The sequence below is a fragment of the Paroedura picta genome, chromosome 10 (genome assembly GCF_049243985.1).
Source record: "Paroedura picta isolate Pp20150507F chromosome 10, Ppicta_v3.0, whole genome shotgun sequence".
Classification (NCBI taxonomy): domain Eukaryota; kingdom Metazoa; phylum Chordata; class Lepidosauria; order Squamata; family Gekkonidae; genus Paroedura; species Paroedura picta.
This window is the reverse complement of record NC_135378.1, coordinates 28,277,285-28,301,087: the sequence shown is the minus strand read 5'-3', so window position 1 is coordinate 28,301,087 and position 23,803 is coordinate 28,277,285. Positions and strand designations below refer to the sequence as shown.

General features: G+C 47.0%; 1 protein-coding gene across 14 annotated transcripts in view; it reads left to right on the top strand.

Annotated features, from left to right (window-relative positions):
* The first annotated feature begins 1,410 nt into the window (after window positions 1-1,410).
* LOC143819823 (uncharacterized) overlaps window positions 1,411-23,803 on the top strand; it is a 33,283-nt gene continuing 10,890 nt past the window's right edge. For 5 of the 14 annotated variants that reach the window (XR_013225108.1, XR_013225107.1, XR_013225106.1 and 2 more), the window contains exons 1-3: window positions 3,495-4,608; window positions 19,707-19,859; window positions 21,678-21,832. The gene's annotated coding sequence lies outside the window, so the exon portion shown is untranslated. The other 9 variants (XM_077301870.1, XM_077301865.1, XM_077301866.1 and 6 more) reach the window with 9 other exon arrangements.

Here is a 23,803-nt window from a genome sequence, read left to right as displayed (position 1 = left end):
TGCTACTTTGCCAGGTCAGTGGCCGTGCTGCTCCCAAGACGGGCCCTCGAACTCACGCTGGCCACTGGGCACTCCCACAAAACCACTATCAGACCTGGACCAAGACGTGGTTAAGTGACCCTCCCCATAGGCCGTCTAGCCAAAACCGGGCTCTCTAGTCAAATGGAATCCCATCATTCCTGGCACTGGAATCTGAGCCACCCCAGGGCCCCGTGGCATGTGGGGAAGGGGTGAGGACAGGTGACATGTTTCCAGCCACCTCCTCCCGCAAAGCTGGACTGGTCAGACAGGAGTTCATATATTGGCAAACCCAGGCTGCAGCATGCAAAGCCCTGACGACTGCCATGGCCAACCAGACAGATCACGTGTGAAGATGTGAAGAAGTATGTGGAACTGAGCTGCAGAAGTGATGTACAGTCTGCCCCGCCCCCACCAATAGAAACAGCATAGGCATCAGGCAATGGGGAGCTGAACTGTGCTGGCACAAATATGAAGCCAGGGACTCCTGGACGGGATGGAGCCGTCCCCACCTAAGAAGCCTTCCAACAGGAGCTGACCCCTCTGCAGTCTGCCCTGAGTCTATACAACCAGATGAAGGTTCCCCTAGAGCAGGGGTAGTCAACCTGTGGTCCTCCAGATGTTCATGGACTACAATTCCCATGAGCCCCTGCCAGAGTTTGCTGTCAGCTCATGGGAACTGTAATCCATGAACATCTGGAGGACCACAGGTTGACTACCGCTGCTTTAACCTCTTTTCCAGCCCAAAGAGCTCCACCAACCTCTAGGGTGGTTGCATCCCTTGTGTGGCAGTCCTACGCGGCCGCTTCCTGTGCCACCAGCGGTCTGGGCTCGAGCCCTGGGAAGCCCTTGGTGTTGCTCTCCCATCCACCGACAGCACTTCCATGCTGGATCTGTAATCCCCCTCCAAGCCAGTCTGGCCCATTAACAGCAAATAGCCTGGGATTTATTGATAACGGCCTGAGCCAGGATACAAAGGTCAGGCATGACTGCTCCTGTGCCATAGCCCCGAGGATCTAGGGGAGTGTAATCCCCCACCCACTTCCAGTCCCACAGCTGGGAGTGCCCAGGGAAAAGCCTAAGTGGGATCTCAGGGTTCCAGCTGACGGCTAGCACACCCTGACACTGTTCAGGGGTGCCAGCCGCCAGGAGGGACCTGGAGAGGCCCCAGAAAAAAAGCTCCTCTCCAGACTGCGGAGATCAGTTCCCCTGGACCGAAGGGCTGCTTGGGAGCTGGGTCTCTGTGGCGCATCATCAATTACATATTCAATTCGATCTTTCAATTGACCGTTTATCACAATGGCACCCAGCAGCACGTCATGAAATTAAACAAGTAATCTCACAATTAAAGAGTGGAAAAGCCCCCGGTGGCGATTTCATCCCCCCCCCCAGGACCTACTGAAATCAAACATGGATTGGTGGGCCCCAATTTTAACCTCTTTATTCACATACATCGATCAGACAGCTCAGATTCCCCTTGACTGGGGACTTGGTGTCATAGTGCCCATCTTCAAGAAAAGTAACAGAGATGATCCCACATGTTGAGGACGTCGTATGGAGGGTCCAGAATGTAACAAGCATTTCACTACATTTAAGGTAAGCATTTCACTACATTTAAAGGGTGCGGAAATGAGAGAGAAGCGGATTGCCCCAAGGTCACCCAGCTGGCTGCCTGGGGAGGAGAGGGGAACCAAAGCCTGTTCTTCAGATTACAGGCTGCTGCTCTCAACCACCTCAACAAAATGGCCACTCTTAACTAGGACACCAAGATCGGCAGGTTGGCTGAGAAATAGGGGGGGAATATAATGACCGGGTGGGGGGATATTGCTATATCCCCCTAGGAAATCACAGAATAAAATGCAGGAGGCTGCTAGTGATATGGGAGACAATGGGGATCCGCAGGGCGATCCTGAACAGAGTGACACCCCTTTTGAAGGCCTGTCAATCACCCCCGAACTGCAGAGGGAGGGAGCTGCAAGCTTTGGCAAATCCCAGAAAGGAAGAGAGGAAGGAAGGAAGGAAGGAACCTGCTTAACCGCAGCTGCTTCGCCCAACAGCTTGCAAAAGAGCGCCTCCGTCCTGGGCAGCAGGCTGCAGCACCGACCCAGTTGCACTTTCCACGAGCAGAGGCTGCGGGGGGAACCGGAGAGAGGCGCCTGCCGGAGACGTCAGAGGAGGCGGCCACCGGGTCCTCCTGCTCACGTGTGAACGGGCTACTCTGCTCCGGGAACTGGAAGGCAGGCCCAGCAGCGCTCGGCTCGCCTTGCTCCGCGGCTGGAAGGGCTGCGGGGACCTCCGCGGCGGAGGAATTCTCCGAGGGAGCCGGCGGGATCGGGACTCTTCCCCCGGGATGCGCCCGGAAGGAGACCAGGTCAGGCAGCGCTTCTCTCGGCAGGCTCCCTCCCTCCCTCCCTCGCTCGCTCGCTCGCTCGCTCGCGTGGCTGTTTCCCCTGCCCTTCCGCGGGGCGCCCTGTCCAGAGAGCTTCCCAGCGTCTTCTTCCAACACCCTTCCCCGCTCCGAGAGGAATTCTCCGGGGAGCTTCCCAAAAGGGGGCGGGGGGGGGCGGGAGACGCCATCAGCACAACCGGTCCTAAAGCCAGTTCCTCAATCGAAGCCTTTAGAAAATCCTCCTGGTCTGCCCGGGGCTCCCGCAGATGCTGTATCGCTTTTGCTGTTTGAACTTGTCGCCACCAGGTGGCAAAGAGACCCGATGGGCCAAGAGCAGAGACTCGTAGTGTTCGAAGGAGCCATAAAGGCCATCTAGTCCAGCTCCCTGCTAGGTCTGATTTTGCCTTTAGTCTACTGAACTGGTGAGTGGGCAGGACCAAAAGAAGGATCCTGAGAGGGCATCCCTCTTAACCAACCTGTGACTCTGTCAGAATCTAACACCCAAGGCTGCCAAGAGACAGAACCTGCTTTCCCCTCCGCTTTATTGGGGGGGGGGTAATATCTAGCTGGAGAAGAGTTCTGATGAGCTCAGAAAGCTTGCCCAGTATTTTCTATCCTTTCGGCTGGCCCAGACAAAAGCATTCGGTTTGTTCTTTGGCACAGAGAGTCCCTGTGAGATCAGGGATAGCTAAAGTGATGCTGGTGCTAGAGGCAAAACCAAACCCAAAGGACAACCTCGCCCACTGTTTTACTTGGAGTTTAAGCCACAAAGAAGTTATCGTGTGCAAGGCCTAATGAAAGAAACAGGGAGGCCTGGCCTCAATGAAGCAGTCTCCTATCTGGTTGAATTGACTAAGAATATGCCAGCCTTTCTTAGTGGTCTCCCATCCAAGTATTGACTGTCAACAGCCCTACATAACTTCCAGCACTCATCTTGAATTTGCTTCAGAGGGGTCTGGAGATTTGACCTGCTGTGTATTTAGGCCTCCTCTGAACAGACCCCAGATTTCCATGGTAGCAGGCCCAGCTCCAGTGACAAAGTCAGGAACAAGGGAATAAACAGGCAAGGACCAAGGAGAGGGTAAGTGGCATTTTTAGATCCTTAGATACACCAGTTTACATATATACATATAAAGTTCTATCAAGACAGACTAAGTAAAAAGGATTAAAGTAGTATGGAGGGTAAATAGATAAGAAATACTTCTAGGTTCCAACATTTTGTAATTGCTCAGTGTTGTAGCTGCTCAACTACTTAGTTGTAGCTAATTTTAGGTCTAATGTTAGTTTTGTTCTAGTTTTCTTGCATTGTTCTAATTTTAGTTCTGTTGTAGCTGCTCACTGTCATTCAGTGAATGGACGTCAGCAGGGCAAAAGAGATTGAACCTGGGTAAGTGCAAAGTAATACATGTTGGAGCCAAAAATCCGAACCATAAACCTACGCTGATGGTGCCTGAACTGGCGGGAACTGACCAGGAGAGAGATCTTGGAGTCATGGTAGAGTGACTCACTGAAGATGTCAACTCCGGGTGCGACTGCAATAAAAAACGGCCAATGCTATGCTGGGGATCACTGAGGAAGGGCATGGAAAGTGAGTCAGCCGGGACTCTAATGCTCCTGGATAAACCTACTGGGCGGCCTCCTTTGGAATACTGCATTCAGTTCTGTTCACCACAGCTCAAAAAAGATACAGCATTGGAAAAGGTGCAGAAAAGGGCAACTAAAACAACTAAGGGGGTGGAACTCCCTCCTTCTGAGGAAAGTTGAAAGAGATTGGGGCTTTTTAGCTTGGAGTAACAATAATTGAGAGGTGACACGAGAAAGGCTCACAAAATTATGTACGGGATAGAGACAGTAGAGAATGACGTTCTTTTCTCCGTTGCTCACAAAATAAGAACACCTGAGCACTGCAGGAAATGAATGAGGCTTACCACAGATCCAAAATGGCTTCTCTGATGGCATTCTCTTTGTTTGAACTTGATGCAGCATTGGAATACAAGGCACCTTGCAAGCTCAGAAATGTGCATTAGGCACGGAACACCAGTTTTGCATTCAAGAGGCTTTAATCTCCGGCACCTTCAGTTAAAGGAACAGATATTTGGTGTGAAAGATCTTCTATGAGAGACCCTGAAGAGCAGCTGCCGGTCAAAATAGGCAATACAGAGCACGACAGACCCGTGATCTGACTCTACATAAGATACATGGTATGTTGATATGATCTGCCTGCTGCTACTGTCCAGCACCCTAAATGTCACCATTTCAGACTGGATGAAAGAGGAAACAGCTCTTAACCTTCATGTGAATCATTCTGTGCCAATGGTTGCCACATCACACAAGATTTTATCAGCTACATTAAAAAGTTTTGCTTTTTTGGGGAGGTGGCGGGTTTCCCTGATATATTGTGTAAAGATGAAAGTATTGTATAAGTTATGCCTAGCAGCATGAGTACAAGCGCAGTGTATATATATCGTATATCTGGGCTGAAGATGACTTGGAGCAAACCTTGGTGTGTGTGTGTGGGGGGGGGGGGGCTATCTATGTACTGGCGTGCACAGTGGAGAAGCATCAGGATTTCCCACCCCTGACATAACAGCACAAGTGAAGGATGTGAAAAAATCTTCATCTGTACAATCGCTGACAATTACAGATTGTAGGAGGGAAATTATATTGCAAAGAGTGAACAAAATCATTATTTTGACAATCTCTTCTGCTGACTTTTAATTATCTTTAAATTTGGTCTATAGAATGATTTGGGGGGGGGAACATGTCTGGAATTTTGGAAATTGTCACTTCTCATTTCGCAGACTGAGCAATTAGAAACATTCGGCCAAAAGAGTCATTAATACAACAAAAATACAAAATGTCTTTACACTTTATACGTTCTTTTAACTGTATAAACTGCCCTATCAATAGGTATTCCTTTCTTACTTAAGGACATAATAGTGGATGATTGCAAAAATTGGGATTAGAATTCCAGAACTTGTGGTTCTTTCTTGCATTCGCAAACATGTGTGCCTTGTTCTTGCTTTCTTTTTTTTATATTTCCAATTTCTGAAGTCTGCATTAAAAATTTTGTAAAGCAGGTGTAATGTTTCTTAAAGGGACTGAAACCAAATAACCCTTGTATCTTAAGCGTAAGGAATGTCCTATACTTTGTGGTGATTGAAGCAGAATCACAGGTTATTCCAGTGAAAAATATCCCCAAGGAATAAACCAAATTAAATTCTGTCTTATGCCGCAAGATCTTGTCGTTACAAGAGCCTTAAGTGAGTGAGGCCAGGTTCAGGGAATGCAGTTGAATTGTGTTGTTTATCGAGATCTTTTTTTCAAGTAGTTTCTCTAGGGCTGCCAGCTCTGGGTGCGGAAATACCTGTCGATTTGGGGGCTGGAACTAGGGGAGGGGAGAGCTTCCGTTTCCATGAAAAAAAAATCCCCTTCAGCTACGGTAGGCAATCCCCTCAAGGGAAAAACCAAGAAGTCATGTCAGTCTGCTCTAAGAAAGCATTTTAGCAAGACAACATTGATACAGAAATTGCAGAATCCTGAGGCCGATCATCTTGACCCACAATGATAAAGTTGGAATAGCGCAAAAGGATTTGTAGCAAGGGGGGGGGAGATACAAACCCATTGTATTTTAAGGTCGCAGTGTGCCTATTTATTGGGACCTGGGTCGATAGTCTACAACAGAGGTAGTCAACCTATGGTCCTGCAGATGTCCGTGGACTACAATTCCCATGAGCCCCTGCCAGCAAATGGACATCTGCAGGACCACAGGTTGACTACTCCTGTCAAAATGCCCAATTTCAAAGGACCTTTCAAATTTCCATCCCTCAACAAAACGTCATCCCTTAATCCTCACCTGTGTTAGATCCTGTCAGCTCCAGAGACAAGAAACATTACTTCAAGGCGACAAATTGTGCTCGGGCCACTGAATATATTTCTGAATGGCGACAGAAACTGGATTTCAGCTCTGTATCCGTGGTTCACAGCCTTGTGAACTGGCTGACGGCGGCTGGGTGAGACCTGGTTGAGTTCTTTTCCCAGGTACTTTAAGCCTGGGTATGCCCAGAGGTCCAAGCTAAAGGGCAAGAGCCAAAGGACCTCTCAGGGCCGTAGGCGAAATGGGAGAGAAAGAGCCACTAGCAGCTATAGATAGTCAGCTATAGACAGACCTACTCTGTATTCAGACTCTAGCTGACGGATATTGAGTTAGCAGAATGCTTATTTAAGCTACTGTGCAATCACAGCAATGCTGGCTGAGTGAGCATAGACCGAAAACAGCAACGAAAGCACAGACTCAGGTTGTGCTATTAAATGAATACAGCAACTGTTTACTAGAGAACTCCATTCTAGGCAGGAAAGAGAAGAAAATAGTCCCTAAACTCATCTAGCTATTTGGGTGCGGAGAGATGCTGGACGCATCTTTACACCCACCATACTGCAGGCAGGCTGGCAGGAGAGAGAGGAAGGGATTTCTGAAGAAAAATCAGGAAAGAGGAAGTTGGCCCTAAGAGGCTCAGTTTAACCTTAAAGGGACTGCATCAGAGAGATCAGAAAGGTGAGTGGTCAGTGTTCCTGTCAATCTCACTGACACTGTGGTTAGGAATCTTCTGCAGGCAGAGGCAAGAGGCATTGCACAGGGCACAGCTACCCATTATGAAGTCCTTTGAGGGGAGCAAGACAAGACTTTGCACCAGGTGTGTAACAGGAGCTTGGTGCCTCCCAGATGCACACTGGCTTTTTCCTGTTTGTGACTAAAGAAGACAGGTATAAATAGCTTTATCATCTCCTCCCCACTGCTTTTGCATCTGCAGACCACCTTGTGAAGCCAAAGTGTGATCTGCTGTAAAAAAAATCATGTTCTTTATAGGGCTACACCTAAATTTGTGACAGAGCCAACAGAGGATCCAAAAACAAGGTTTGCAGAAGTAAAGACAGCAGGAGAGATAAAGTTGCTTCTCCCTGCTTCCTTCAGCCATCAACATAAAAGAGCTGGGATTATGTGAAGCCCTTGGGTTGTTCCCTAAGGCAGGCGTAGTCAACCTGTGGTCCTGCAGATGTCCATGGACTACAATTCCCATGAGCCCCTGCCAGCAAAAGATGGCAGGGAATCGTGGGAATTGTAGTACATGGACATCTGGAGCAGTGGTCCCCAACCATTTTATCGCCAGGGACCACTCAACGCCGGGGACCACTCACCGGGGACCACTCAACGCCTTTTACTGAAGCCCGGGGGGGGGGGGTAGTTTACTCCTCTACTCCCAACCACTGCCCTAGTGCTCTCTGATCGCTGTGGTAATGTTTAAACATCCCTTCAAAATAAGATACATGGCACAACAATGAAGTGTGTTGTAAAGGGCCGGGGGGGGGGGGTGTGAAGTAAAGGGCAGGGGGGGAGAAGGCGTCCTTCGGGGCCCACCTCCAATTAGTCGAAGGACCACATGTGCTCCGCGGCCCACAGGTTGGGGATCGCTAATCTGGAGGACCACAGGTTGACTACCCTTGCCCTATGGGATTTTCTACATTCTCATTTTACTAGCTGGTAAATTCCTGTTTCTTCTCCCCCCCCCCCCATTCTGCATGTGCTTTGCTCCCTCTAGTGGTATATTCAATATTACACAGAATTATGTCCAGCATAAAAACCTGCAGTTCAAATCTGCAGGGAGATATGCTGGAAATAAAACTGTGTGATATCAAATAAATTACTAGGGTGAGCAAAATACATACAGAACCCTCGCCCCACAAAAAAACAAAACGAAACACAGGAGCTTACCAGAGAGTAAAATGTGAATGTGGGAAAACCACATACAAGGACTTGGTCATATGTAGATGAAGCGTGAAGCCTTTCCCCTTTGTCTTGTTTGTTGCAATTTTATATCTTCTGTATTGTAAATTTGTGGCAGTCCTTACTGGGGGGAAAGCAGGTAATTTAAAAATATGAATAAAGAAATAAATGGTGGTTTTAAGGCCTATAGAGGGATATTATTTTAGAAGAAGAAGAAGAGTTGGTTCTTATATGCCTCTTTTCTCTACCCAAAGGAGTCTCAAAGCAGCTTACAGTTGCCTTCCCTTCCTCTCCCCACAACAGACACCGTGTGAGGTAGGTGAGGCTGAGAGAGCCCTGATATCACTGCTCGGTCAGAACAATTTTATCAGTGCTGTGGCGAGCCCAAGGTCACCCAGCTGGCTGCATGTGGGGGAGTGCAGAATCAAACCCAGCTCGCCAGATTAGAAGTCCGCACTCCTAACCACTACACCAAACTGGCTCTCTATTTTACATCAGACCCACTATTTACGTGTGCTGTCTCTTTCAAAGAGATGCTATTAAGCCTGTAGTACCGCTTGAGTTTCTTCACCGAGGCAGTGGAATTTTCCGATCAGCGAGGTTGGTGACTTATAGGACTCAAGCCATTAACTACAAGCAAAAAAGCTCCCCTTCTTATTTCCAGTGGTGTTTCATTTCATATCCGTAATTATAGAACAATATTTTTAAAGGTGGCATATATCCTCAATGAAGCTTCTGGAGCCATATCAGGCTTTCTCTTCAAGCTATCACAACAGCACAAGTTTGCAACAGACAAAAATGCACATTTAAAAAAAAAACACCGAGAGGCTACTTACCACCTTGGCATGTAGAAGGCTAGCTCCTCCTTCTGCCTGCAGCGCTGCAATTACACCCTGCCTAGAGATGGAGGAGGAGGAGGAGGAGGAATTAGTTTGTATACCCCACTTGTTACTACCTGAAGGGGTCTCAAAGTACACTTACAATCACCTTCCCTTCCTCTCCATACAACAGGTACCCTGTGAGGTAGGTGGGGCTGAGAGCCCTGATGTTGCTGCTCTGGGAGAACAGCAATATCAGGGCTGTGACAAATTTTATTCAAGGTGTAAGCTTTTGTGTTCACGTGCGCTTCCTCAAACATAATGAAATGGGAATCAGCAGTCCATACTTATAGGGAGAGGGTAAATTAGCAATAAATTAGTCCACAGCATAATGAAGCTTTTTAACAGATTCAAAGACCAAACAGGAGTAAGAAGCTTAGCAATATGAGCCTGACAAAATTGGGGATAACTGGGCAGATGCAACCAGCAGATACTCTGCTTCCACCCTCCATCCATCTGCTCTCAAGCTTGGGGATGTCTTTTCTTCTGAATAAGCATTTGGAGTGGGGCAGTGGGCTATATGGGGTTGTCCCCAGAACATGCGCCCTTCCTCAGCCATCATGAAATGGGAATTACCAGTCCATACCTATAGGTCAAGGGAAGTAAATTAGTAAATGGCATCATCATGAAGATATTCATTTTGTGTGCTTGTACTCGGCTGTAGCAGAATCAGATATTGTTGTTTGGGGGAAAGACTTGTCCACTGGTACGAAATGCAGGCATGTGGAAGGCTTCGATAACATTGCTGGGCTTCTCTGAGGTGTCCTTTGAGCAGGAGTAACACACTCCAGGCCTCAGTGCAGTGTGTGCATGCTGGGCCTCCCCTTGCTGTCTTCTCCCTTGTCTGCCCTGGGATGTATCTGTGATGTTTATGAACAATTTGAGAATGACAATTGGTAAAGAAGTGAGCATGGATCTTATTGTTGTTTGCGTAATGCAATGGATTCCAGACAACTATATGTTGTACATCATGGGGAATTTTTATTGTTACGGGAATTTTAAAAATGCTAAAAAACCCACAAACCCCCCCCCCCAAAACATGCAAGCAGTAGTAAGGAAAGTTTGCTAAAGGCTTCAATGGCAGAAACAACCCATTCCCTGGAGAGCACCAGGTTGAAATGATCACTGCCAGTAATGTAAGACAATAGCCGCCTCTTCCCCTGTATTTTCTATCATGCCATACAAAACAGCAGGAAGCTGGAGATTCTTCACAAGGTCCTTTGCCCTGTACAACAACAGAACTGTCCCCTATTCCAATTTATGACTTCCATCTGTCAATACATCTTCTCATTTATAGGCAATAAAGCAATACTTCACTCATTGTGTGCGCCAGATCCAAGATTTAATCAGCCAAAATCGAGGTCTGCTGCCTGAGCGGAAAGATTAAGATTGACAGATTTCATAGGTTTAATTCTGGTGGAGAAGCCAAGCTGTATCTCATCTCAGGCTTCTTAACCGCCTGGTTCCACCCTGTCCAGCTGGTGGGTGTTTCTTTTCCCTTTATCTCCTATCTGCAACCTGTGCAGGGCCAGTGTAATCTGATAACGTGGCTGCTAAATCAATGCATTTGAATGGCTTTTCCATTGGATATCTTTGAACAGGGAAACCAGTTTCTGTAACCAGATTCATTCTGAGGACTGGCAAGCAAGAAACCACATTCATTTAAAAAAAATTATTATTGCATTGTGCAAAATAGCCGGCAGGGGATTTTAGAAAATCAAAGCAGGGACAACAGCTGGTTTTCCAGATTATGGAAACAATTATGGAAGAGCTGCTGCCTTCTCATTAGTCACTCCTCCAAAAACACAGCTACTTAAGGAATGAGTGGTAAACAAAGGCCTCATTAGATGTGATGAGGTGAAATGTAACCTTTCAGCGCCAATTCTCTGGTGCAAGACTCTGACTGGAATTATCGATGTATCCAATTCAAGAGCCAACTAAGATAGCCTGACTGAATTCAGGAGAGAGCAATGAACAAGACAGGGAAAGCCCCTCAGAAAGAGTTGAAAGCACTGAAAACCCCAGTTAGAACAGCCTTTCTCAACTCTTTTTACTGTTTTACCTGAAGCATTTTTAAGGCTTCGAGGAACCCCAGAAGTGGCAGGATCCTGCAGACTATGGTTGGAAAGCTCAGCTGTGGACATGCCCACCTTTCCGACCCCCTCCAGGCCCATCATTGGCCATTTGGAAAGGGCAAGTTGACAACCATATATGGACATATCACCTGATAAATGTTTAACAAACGTTTAAAAATATATTAAAATTAATTAATTCCCATTAATTCCATTCAGAAAACCCTTCCAGGGCTGTCAAGAAACTGCAGGGTTTCAAGAAACCCTGGTTGGGAAAGCCTGGGTTAGAATGAACATCCCAATAGGCCATCTGTCAACTCTGGGGGGAAATGTACACAAATTGTTTTGGGGGGAAATTCCCCACTCCAGGTCCAATTCTGTCACCAAGCAAATCCTTGTTTGTTCTGGAAGAAGCAGTTATTTCCAAAGATTCAAGCACTCAACCCAAAATGAGGCATTCTGTCTGCTTTGATAGAAGCATGACCAGCAGGAGAACATACTCTGTTTAAAGCCCCTCATTTATATAAGAGGAAAGGGCATGAGTTTGTCCCAACATTCAGTGGCAAAGTTACTCAAGAGAGAACATGCTGAGCTGCTTTGCACCTCTTTGGTTCATAACCATTTGGGTTTTTACCATCAAGATCAGGGGTAGGCATGTGAGCTAAGCCAAAAATCGGAACCACTTCTGCTTTGAATGACCATTAAAAGCCCTTCTCAAGCAGCCCTTTCAGCCGAAGCTTGAGCCGAAGCACTTTGGAGTTGTCCGAAGCGCTCCAGCCATTAAAGTCAATGGCATCATTGATTTTAATGGGGATTTTCAAGTTTCTGCCTTTCCCATGGCCTGGGTGTGTGTGGGAAGGGAGGTTTAAGTTAGAGACTCCAAACTTTCCAGGTGCCTCCAAGAGGCTCTTCTCCAACTCCTCTCCAAGTTTCAAAAAGATTGGACCAGGGGGTTCAATTCTAGGGGCTCTATTACTGCTTGGTCAGAACAGCTTTTTTCAGTCCTGTGGCAAGCCCAAGTCAGACTTCACACTCAAATCCAACAACCTTGCAAATTGCAAGTTGCAAATCTGCACTGCAATGCCATTTGCAAAAGCATTGCAATGACTGGCTGTAAGGCCCTACAACTCCCCCTAAGGTGCTTTTGTCATTAGGCTGCAGAGTTGTCTCTTCCTCCTCCCTCCTGTTGCCCTGGAAACCAGAGCAAAAGGAGGGAAACAGTCCTAGAGGAGAAGTGAAATTTAACTTTGTAGTTCTTTAAACCTCTTCACCGGCAGCTATTCAATATAGCCGAACATACCAGAAAGAAGCTGAAAATTCGGCTTTACTCAGGATCAGCTATACCAATAGTTAGACAGATTCTCTGATCTGTATCCGGCTTTTAAAATACCTGAAAAATACTGGTAAGGTATTTTGGGGGTATTTTTTCATTGTGGATACAACTGAATGCACACCCTTAGACACCACAAATAGTTGTTCAGGATCATAGGTCCATTGCTGTCTCATGCCCTTTTGTCGCACCATGTCCTGAAATAAAAGGACTATTGCACTGTTTCCTATTGCCTTCTGTCACTGGCCACCCCAGACTTGTAGCCCCTCCACAACCTTTTGAGGGATCCCCTCACAACAGCAATGAACACAGGTGCTGAGGCTGCCCAGAAAGGAGGTATCCCCAGGGAGATCCTGTAGTATTGTGTCAGATGCAAAACTCTTGAATCATGCCCTAAAAACGATGCAAGTGTCATAGAATCATAGAATCATAGAGTTGGAAGGGGCCATACAGGCCATCTAGTCCAACCCCCTGCTCAACCCCCTGCCCTAAGCATCCTAAAGCAACACAGTTCTTTTTCCCGGAACAGAAGATGGCATGTCACACTCTTAGCTCTACCAGTCCTTTCCGCATGGAGGTGAGTTCTTCCTGGTGGGAGTGGTTTGGAGAGGCATCTCATCCTGCACAGGACGGAACGGACAATGTCAGAGAAAATTTCAAGTGTTTTGAAATTTCTTTTGAGCTGCGTGGAGTAGCTTTTGTAAGCAGGTTTTTTAAAGTGTGTTTTCAACAATATTGTTCCTAAGATAGCTTTACTTTTTAAAATTCCCACGTAAAAGGAAGAGTTTTGTGACCCTTTGGGGACAGATTTTTAAGGGCAACATATACTTTTAAAAAGATGAACAGCAGCAGCATGTTTCCCCGTTCTGCCTGCAAACCAATATTAAAGTCCTGCTCCTATTTTGAATGTTGCAGAAATAAACCAGGCAGAATCCTGAGGAGGCAGAAGAGAACCGAGCACATGCTGAGGGGCAGAGAGGAAGGGATGAGCACGAGAAGAGGAGAGATCTCAAAAGTCTGGGGAAATGTATTAATTTGCCAACGATGCAGAGAAATTTCATTCTCCAGGTCTTTCCATTTTTGGAGCCAGATGAATGGGCCACAGCCAAGTATGTGCCATTGACTGCAGCAAGCGGTGTGCAGTAATACTAGGCAAGCCATCCTCCTTCGGACAGAATCCTATTTAAATTTCCTCTCAAACATACCCGAGGGATGACATTTTCTTGCACTGGGTGTGGGTGTGAAGTAAGGACAGACACAAGGCTTGCTTCTCTCTCTGTGCTAGCTCGCTCTGAAGAAGCTTGGTTGAAGCTTGGTTGAAGCTTGGTCTCCTTCTCCAGCAGACTAGCCTTTTCTTTTATTTTCAGCCCAGGAAAGCAGACTTTTCAATATACGTTTTAGTCATGGAAGTTTACAGAAGATTTTGGTTGTGTACACATTACATTGTGATCAGAGTGCAAGACATGGCTTAATCTTCACCCAGGAAGGTTTCTTGAGATTAGCTATTTACAGAAACCCTGTCTTTCTGATGATTACACAGAGACCAGACCTTTCTTGGGTGTGCCCAACAGCTAGGAGCAGAGACAAAATTAGACAAATCTCTACAGTGTGGGTGAGGACGGACGGACAAGAATTCCAAACTTAGCAACAGTGCCCCAGCAGACTAATGAATGTGTCTGCCAGTCTTTCAGCTGTAGCGCTCCCCGTTTTGTGCTGAAGGCCACAGTTTTGGATCCAGCAGCAAAAGAAGAGTTGTGCCTGTCAAGGGAGGTCCAAAAAGAGGCTGGCCGGGGGGGGGGGGAGATTTTCATTTGCCTTCTGAAACAGATTCATCTGGTAGCATTATTCAAATGTGTTTAGCTGCCCAACATGCTATCGTTTATTGTCTCTGTGCTTCCCAGTTGGAGGAGATTATCCTGGGAGGTTAATCAACACATTGCAAAAAAGAGAAAGGAGCAAAACCCGTGAAACAAAGAGCAGCCATGGACTCCTGAAAATTAAACTCTTGGCAAGCAAAGAGTCACCCCGCTAACCAATTGAAAGCAGATTCCTCCAAAACTTTCATTAAAATGTATTGACCCCTGTGGCCCCTTGCCACACTAATGAGTCTCCCACGAAAATACTACTGGATAAAAAATTACTCAGATACAAGAAGTCATATTTCTACATCCTCATAGAGTAAGAAGTAGCCGCACAGAAAAAGCATTTGTAACTGTATTGCTAAATTGGTGCTAATATACTTTGTTACAGTTCCTTGTAGATGTATCTAGCTAGCCAACAGCTAAGAGGCTGTTGTTGTTGTTGTTTTGAAATTGTAGCGTGTTATTTTTTGCCAGTTGAAACAGAAACTCAAGCCCTTGATAACGGAGGTCCAATGGCTAGGGAAGAAAGGGTCAGAGGAGGGAGCATGCCTCCCCTGCCTTGATGGAGTGCAATGAATACTTTCATACAGCATCAAGAGCTTGGTAGGGATCCTTGACTATTCCTTATCAACAGTGGTGCAAGTCACAAATGTAGCTTGCCAGGTGTTTTACCACCTGTACCAGGTGAAGCTACTAGCACCCTATTTGTCCCCAGAAGACCTAGCCACAATGATCCATGTGACGGTCATCTCCAGGCTAGATTTCTACAACTATGTGGGGCTACCTTTGGCCCTGCTACAGAAGTTACAGCTGGCACAAAATGCAGCAGGATGGGTCCTCTTGGGGACCCCATGGAGGGCTCACATTCAGTCTGCCTTCCAACAGTTGCACCGGTTGCTGGTGGAGTTCTGGATCAGGTTCCAGGTTCTGGTACTGACCTTTAAGGCCCTATGTGGTCTGGGCCCTGGGTATCTGAAGGACCACTTCTCCCACTATGTCCCCCAGAGGACACTACCCTTGACAAAGACTAGTATATTGTCATCCCAAGCCCCAAGGATGTGTGCCTGGTCTCGACCAGAGTCAGGGCCTTTTTGGCCCTGGCCCCCACCTGGTGAAATGAGTTGCATGTTGAGATCTAGGCTCAGATGGAGCTGTGAAAGTTCTGCAGGGCCTGCAAAACAGCACTCTTCCACCAGGCCTGGGACTGAGACCAGGGCAGTCCATAATTTTACAGGCATCCCTCCATCTCTTCCTTCTTAACTCTTCCTACTTGATGTCATCTCCAGTCTGGGATAGCTCGCAGAGGGCATGAAAGGGGTGCGGGATGGAGTTTTTATATGGTATTTTATTGCAATTTTATTACAGTAACTGGTTTTATTGAATGTTTTATTGTTGTGGACTGCCCCAAGTCCATAGAGGGAGGGGCAGTATAGAATATTTAAAAAAAATTCTTGTTATTATTGTTAGTATTATAGAATCATAGAATCATAGAGTTGGAAAGTGCCATACAGGCCATCTAGTCCAGCCCCCTGCTCAACGCAGGATCAGCCCAAAGCATCCAAGAAAAGTGTGTATCCAACCTTTGCTTGAAGACTGCCAGTGAGGGGGAGCTCACCATCTCCTTAGGCAGCCTATTCCACTGCTGAACTACTGACTGTGAATTTTTTCCTGATATCTAGCCTATATCGTTGTAGTTTAAACCCATTACTGCGCATCCTTTTCTCTGCAGCCAATGGAAACAGCATCCTGCCCTCCTCCAAGTGACAACCTTTCAAATACTTAAAGAGGGCTATGATGTCCCCTTTCAACCTCCTTTTCTCCAGGCTGAACATTCCCAAGTCCCATAGGGTTTGGTCCCTTGGCCCCAGATCATTTTCGTCGCTCTCCTTATATATGCTTGAATATTATATGCTTGAATATGCTTATTATATGCTTGAATTGATAATTGAATAAAAAAGATAGGTTGAGAAAGGCTAGATCTCATATTGAAGACATATTTTAAAAATTAGATATCACATTAGATATTAGATATTATATTCCTGGGATGATTCAGTTTTTAATATGAAAATTATTCCTATTTTGCTTTCTGTGGTGGCTATTTGGGATATGAAAAATCTGATCTTCCTTTAATTTGTTTTCTTAATGAATTGACTAATGTTCCTAAATGTGTAGCTGAAATGTCCTTGCAAGCCAATTTGGGTAAATTATCCCGGTAATTGGCTTTCTGTTTCTATTCCAAAGTGGGCTTTTGAAAAGGTATTCTGGATTTTCATTTTTGATAAATGAAGATTCTTTCAAACTGTCCTGGTTTAAGATTTTTGACTCAAAGCTCCCTCACAGTGGTTTAAGTGCTGACATTATTCATGGATTTGGTCCTACAGCTATAAACTCTTTCAATAGTAAACTTATCCAGGCAACGTGTCATTTAAATACAAGCTTTCATACTCACAGGTGGCTCTTCCTTATTTTGGGGGATCCCTGCCCCAGATCACTGCCTTCTTATCCCTTTAATTTGTCTATCCCAATTTTTTTCACTGACACAGTTATGAGTACAGCTCATCCCTGTTATAAGTGGTATATTAATGAATTCCTCTTTATTCAGAGCATTCCTGTGACTTTTTTTTACAGAAGATTGGTACGTTGGTGTATATTTTATTGGAATGGCCCTTATATGTGATTCCCTCCCCCAAATTTCTTTTTTAACCTCACTATAAAATAATCTTTTGCCTTTAGTCTAATAGTTCTCCTAATATCACCCTCATTGTCATTGAATTTTTAATTGTTTGGGCCTCATTGATCAAAGATGATATTTATCAGAGGAGAAAACATGACTGCTCAAGATATTTGATCAAAAGAGCTTTAATCTGATGAAAGAGAAGAAAAGAAAAACACAAATGCATTCTATGTTAAAAGATCCTTTCAAGTTTTGCTCTAGTTCTGCAGAACTTCTCTCTGTGCTAAGTTTTCTTCTTGCAGAAAATTTTGTTTTATGTTGTCAGCACTCAGCAGTATGCCCCATTCTACCACTTCATTCAGCTTCATATGTTGACCCAGCCTCTGTGTCTACCATAACTTAATATTATCATCATGGACAAACTGTGCTTTATTTTACAATACAATAAAAATCTTGAGCCCATGGTCATGATGAAATTATGCCAGTTTGTACAGAAACTGTCTATTTTCCTGGGATGTGGGGAGGCTGCAAGGAGAACAATGCACACAAAAGTTACATGGATTGATCCCAAGGGTTCCTTAAATTCAGCAGTTTGCAGGAGGTTCAGGTGGTTCAGCCACCATTTTAATGTTAGGCCATTTGCTTCCCCACTCTGACCCCCCTTTTTACATCAATACCAGCAGGGAACTATACATTGCACAATTAGAACTCAGAACTTGTCTTGGGGGATTTAATTTTGTTTGGTATACAACACTACAAATAACACTGATTGTCTATCATGCTCATCAGCCCTAAGTTTGGAGTCATCAAGAATACAAACAGCAGCTGGAAATACTGTCAAGTATATTAGCGTCTAGGACTTTGTTTACTGAATTTAAAATATGGTAAACTCAATCAGCAATCATTTTGTAGTGTACTGAGATCTCAGGTCATTGTGGAAGGTGCGTTACTAATTACATTGACTCCTGCATGGCTAATTCACCGGCCTTCGCTTTGGCAGGCGTGTTTGTGGCTATTGAGCAGCATAATGTTCTTGCTCCCCTGGAGGTGGAGGCCTAAGAAAGTAAGACAGAATGGGGCGGGGGGGGGGACTTCTCCTTGATCTCGCTGACACCAAAGTACTCTGCTCACTGCAGAAAAATAACACTCATGGTCACTCTGGAGTAAGTTATAATCTTCGTATAGAGAAGGTACAGGATTTTTGTCATTCATAGCTCATACGCAATGCTCCTTTCCAGCACATGGGGGGAAAACCCTTCCGCCATTTCACTGCTTCCCTGTTCCCACTTCCCCCCACCTATTCTGGAGGCTTCTTGACAGTTTTTGAGCTGGTTTTACAGGTTTTCATGAGAGGAAGAGTTGGTTCTTATATGCTGCTTTTCTCTACTCAAAGCGGCTTACAGTCACCTCACTTTTCCCGTTTTCCCCTCCATGGGAGTTACACTGGAATGTGGGCAGCATCACTGCCAGTGCTAAAGACACCTGATCCAAGGGACACTCCTTGTTTGAGGGCAAAGTTCCCCAGACTTGAGGAGATTGTGGCCAGCAGCCTACTTTGAGGTCCATTCCGCACCGGGATCCATGTTGCAAATTGTTTGCGGAACGAAAAATCACCATTTTAAATAGTGTAATTTGTCATTATGCATACCTGCCTTTGTAGCGGAATCCAGTTGCGTTTCTATCATTTCCCACAGGGTTCCGGTCTCGGCAAAAATCGCTAGCCAGGAAGCGATATTGCTGAGCTGTGTCGTGTCCCTGGCCGTCAAGCAGCCAATGGGCGGCCTTTATCATGCTCCCAAACAGCCCCTTTCCCTTTAAGGAAGGTTTAAAAAAAAAACACGTTGCAACGAATCTGCGTTGATTCGTTGCAATGGAGAGACCCATCCAGCTAGCAGTTGGTGTTTGAGCTGCCGTTTCATCGTTGCCACGCTCCCCCCGAGTGGAAAAAAAAATCCCCCCCCCTCATGGGCGCGATTTTCGGCCAAAAATAGTGTGAAAAATAAAGGGAAAATAAACCAGCAAACGTGCCTCTGTGTTGCTTGTGCTTGGTGACTTTAAAAAGAGGGACTGCAGCCGGGGAAGCCTCGCTGGGTAAACGAAGGCTTGCCGGTGTGTTGATCTCCGCTCGCTCGGAGAAAAAAAAATGGCGATCGCTTCGCCGGAAGATCAGAGGAGAGAGCCAGGGGGAGGGACGCACAGAACTTTCCCGGTAGTGTTGCAGATTGGTTGCAGGAGTGTAGCGCTTTCCGGAGGGTGAATCCACTTTTTGGGATTTCCCTGAAAGCGCTACAACGAAGGGCTTTTTGCGGATCGGTTTCAATGTCAACGACGTTGTGCATAACAGCAAAACTGTAGTGATTTCAATTAGTAACCATTGTGCTATTTTGGACGAATGCGGAACGGCCCTGGGTTTCTGCATTTTCAGAGACGGAATGGGCAAGTGGAGCAGTGACTGTCTTGCAGTGACATCTCCTGGCCAGGAATAAGGACTTCTCTTAGGCTTATTCCACACATTTTGGTTAAGGCAGGGGTTGTCAACCTGTGATCCTCCAGATGTTCATGGACTACAATTCCCCTGAGCCTCTGCCAGCATTTTGTTTGAGTAATTATTCCACAGGTCATAATAATATATGATGCTTTAAGTACTTATGAATCCATGTATTATTATTCAGAGTGCTTACCAAGTTCACACCCTTTTTAGGACTTCAACCTGAAGAAGCACTTTCAAGGGCTACAATCCCTTCTTGCCGTGGAGAAAACAACTCCAGGAATGGAAGGAATTGACTTCTTGATCCTCACTTCCCCTCCACAGGGGAGCCCTAACTGACAGGTCAACCTATGGAAGGGAAACTGGGTAAGTGAGGTTTCCACCTGGATTCTGAAAACATCAAGGGCAGTTGAGATAAAAAAGGACTTTTTGCCAATAAGGTCACCTGACCCCATCCAATCTTTTTCTTTTTATTCCTCCCCCCCCCCAAAAAAAAATTGGATTCAGTAAAAATTGGATTTTGGCCTCCCAGAACTGTGAGGACTTTACTTTTCTTGGACTGCAAAGCTTAAAACCAAGTTTGGCAGGTATCGAATCTCAAACCAGCCCCCAGCAGAGAGAGAGCTTTTTTATGGTTCATTTGGATAAGATTTCCCCCAAGGGACTCCATTTGACAATGGATTTGACTTGCTTCTTGTAGATCCTTTTTGCCCCTTTAAATCAGTATATTACCAACACCTGGATTGTTAGTGTGTGCTTTAAATTTGAAGTGGGTGACAAACTAGTTGGGCACAATTGAAGAAGTGACCCCTTTGCCTATGTGAAATCCTGTACCTGTACTGGCAATGTTGTTGCTGTTGCTGTTGTTGTTGTTTTATTTGATTTATTTCCCGCCACTTCCTACAGGCTCGTAGCAGATAACAATAGTCTTAAAATCCCCCATTAAACCCCCCGTTAAAAGACTATAAAAATACCCAACACGGCGGAAAATACCACTCTCCCCTACCCGAACAAGGGCATTGGGGGATGGAGGGTGATGATGACTACTTCAAACCCCTCAGGGGGGCAATGTTCTTCCTCGCCAATCCCAGCCTCAACCATAGACCTGGTGGAAGAGCTCCGTTTTACAGGCCCTGCGGAATGCTGACAGCTTCCGCAGGGGCCGCAGTTCACCCGGGAGCTCATTCCACCAGGTGGGGGCCAGGACAGAGAAAGCCCTGGCCCTGGATGAGGCTAGTCACACTTCTCTGGGGCCCGGAACGATCAGTAGGTTTTCTCCTGCAGAGCATAGAGCCCTGTGGGGCACATAGGGCGACAGGCGGTCCCTCAGGTATGTGGGTCCCAACCCGTGTAAAGCCTTAAAGGTTAGAACCAAAACCTTGAACCGGATCCGGACAGCAATTGGCAACCAGTGCAGCTGCTACAGCACCGGCTGCATGTGGGCCCTCCAAGGTGTGCTACTGAGGACTCTAGCAGCTGCATTTTGCACTAGCTGAAGTTTCCGGATCAAGGACAAAGGCAGGCCCACATAAAGAGAATGACAGAAATCTAATCTGGAGGTGACTGTTGCATGGATCACTGTGGCGAGGTGGTCAGGGGACGGGTAGGGCGTTAGTAGCCGGGCCTGGCGAAGGTGGAAGAATGCCTGGCCCGCTACTCTCTTGACCTGCGCCTCCCTAGTCAGGGAGGCATCGAGGGTCACCCCCAAATTCCTGGCTTGGGGCGCGATGGTAAGTTGCGCTCCCTCCAAGGTGCATAAACGCATTTCCTGTTCCTGCCCCCTTCTTCCCAGCCACAGGACCTCCGTCTTGGAGGGGTTGAGTTTCAGGCAACTCTGCTCGAACCATTCTGTCACTGCTTCCAAACATCTGACAAATGGTTCCGGGGGGGAGTTCGGGTGGCCGTCCATTAGGAGATAGAGCTGGGTGTCATCAGCGTACTGATGGCAACCCAGCCCGAAGCTCCGCACCAGCTGGGCCAGAGGGCACATAAAGATGTTGAACAAACTTTGCTTGAAGAACTGAAACAGTTTCCATCTGTATATTCTTCAATTCAGTTCAATATCAAAGTACATCAAAACATTTTTATGTTACAAACATGAAAGCATTGGTTGGTAAAGAACTTACCGTGGGTTACTCAATTACTGCCTCAGTGTGAGCTTTTCTCAACTTTTCTGCCATTCAGAAACTCCTGAGATATTCTTCTAGCTTCGATAACCCCCAGAAGTGCCACTGTTCAGGGATGCCAGCCTACAGGAGGGACCTGGAGAACCCCCAGAACGAAAGTTCCTGTCCAGACTGCAGAGATCAGTTCCCCTGGAGGAAAGGGTTGCTTGGGAGGTAGGTCACTTAATCAGTTCATCTGCGATGCTCTTTCGAACCGCAAAGCTGAGCGTGGGCTAAGGTGATTGACTGCTTCTTCATACAACAAAGTCAGTGCTCTACCATGAAGCTTTCCAAGTGACTTTGGGTGGTCATAACAACTCGAGGGATTGAAATGTGTGTGTGGGGGAGGGGAATCTGAAGTCCATGGAGGAAAGGGAAATGTAATGGCCAGATAAATATGGCCACTATACTGCACATACCCCTCAATGACCTTTTACCCACTTGAACCCCCCCCCCCCAAGTAGCTAAATGAGTAATAAATACAGTCAGAATCACCAAGTCAATCTCTTATGATGGGGACTCCGAGGGACTTCCCCGGCCAGGGAATTCTGCACTCGAGAGAGAGCAGGCACACTGCTCAGGGGAGCCTGGCGCAAGAGGCAGGGCTTCTCCACGGGGCCCCTTTTAAGGGGCCCCAAGCCCATGCCCAGGCGCCAAGGGGGCGAGCACGATGGTCTCACGCAGCACCCCCTTTCCTGCCACCCTAGAACCCCCCCACACACACACGTGTCTTCTTGCTGCCCGCTCCTCCGCTGCCTCAATGGCGGCTGCTGCTAAGTATTTGCCACTTTTCTTTATATTCTAGATTCATGGTGAGACTAGTAATTAAGCCCGCTGTATGCCGAATACAGCGGTCGCTAGAAACTGACCTTGTCGGGCGGCGGCTCTCTGCCTAAGTAGGCAGCCCTGGCTAACAACTGAAATCATTGTGCACTCTGAAATCTGTGCACTCTGTAATGCAGTGGTCCCCAACCTTTCTGAGGCTGGGGACCGGCACGGGCCGCGCCCGGGCCGCGCCCGCGAGCCGCGCCCCCGGGCCGCGAGCCGCGCCCGGGCCGCGAGCCGCGCCCGGGCCGCGAGCCGCGCCCGGGCCGCGCCCGCGAGCCGCGCCCGCACATCGGGCCGCTTGCTGGCAGGGCCGCTGGTGGACTGTTTCTTCCTGGAACCTTGTTGGCTGCACGATAACGCGAGAGGCGGCGCTGCAGAAGCCGGGGCAGGAAGCGAGCCGGGAGCGGCTGCGAGGACGGCGGAGACCATTGTAAGTTGGGGGCGAGGGGGTGGTGCGCGGGGGCTGCGGCCTGCGTGGGTTCCCTCGGGCGTCAGGCCAGGAGCAACTGCAAGCCGCGCTGTGCGCGGCTCGCAGTTGCTGGGGCTGGGAATCAGAGGGAGCAATCGGCAGGCGCGAAGCGCCTGCCGATTGTTCCCTCCGATTGTCTGTCATGAGGAAGGGTCCAATCCGGACCCTTCCTCATCCCGGACACATCCCGCCCCAGAACGCCTTACTCTTTTATTTAGTCCGTTGCGCCCGTGGCGCCACGGGCGGTGTTCAGATGTGTCTAAAGGACTAAAATGTTGTCAACAAGGGCCCGCAAAATAGAAAACAGATGGTTCTTTCCGGGTTTTTTTGTTTTGTTTCTTGTTGTTCAAAATGTTTAAATAAATAAATACATTCTGAGATATTTCTAATCTCCCAGTGTTTCTGGAAATCCTACACTGGTTGGTGGTTGGTCCAATCTGACAGTTCAGCCATGCCTGCTTGTTTCTCCGTCTTGTGCTTCATGAGTCCACGTGGGGGGAGCAAGACAGGCTGATCTGTCTACAGAGGATCTCTTCTCCAGAGTAGCATGGTCTGCGCATAAAGTCAATGGGAATGCACCTTGGGCCTGTACATTCTCTCTCCTCTGTTTATGGCTCAGCAGTGAACGACTCCTAGTTTTGGAGGATTCTCATTCCTTATGAGGCACAAACTGTGGCCCTACAAACCAGGATTCAGAACCACAAGTTACACTTGGTTTGCAGCAGAGAACACTATTGTTGTTGTTGTTGTTGTTGTTATTGAATTTCTTGACTGCCTCTCCTCCATTGGGGCTACCGTTTCAGGCCGGGGCATAGCAGTGTTTTTTTCTGTAAAACAGAATTCTTTGG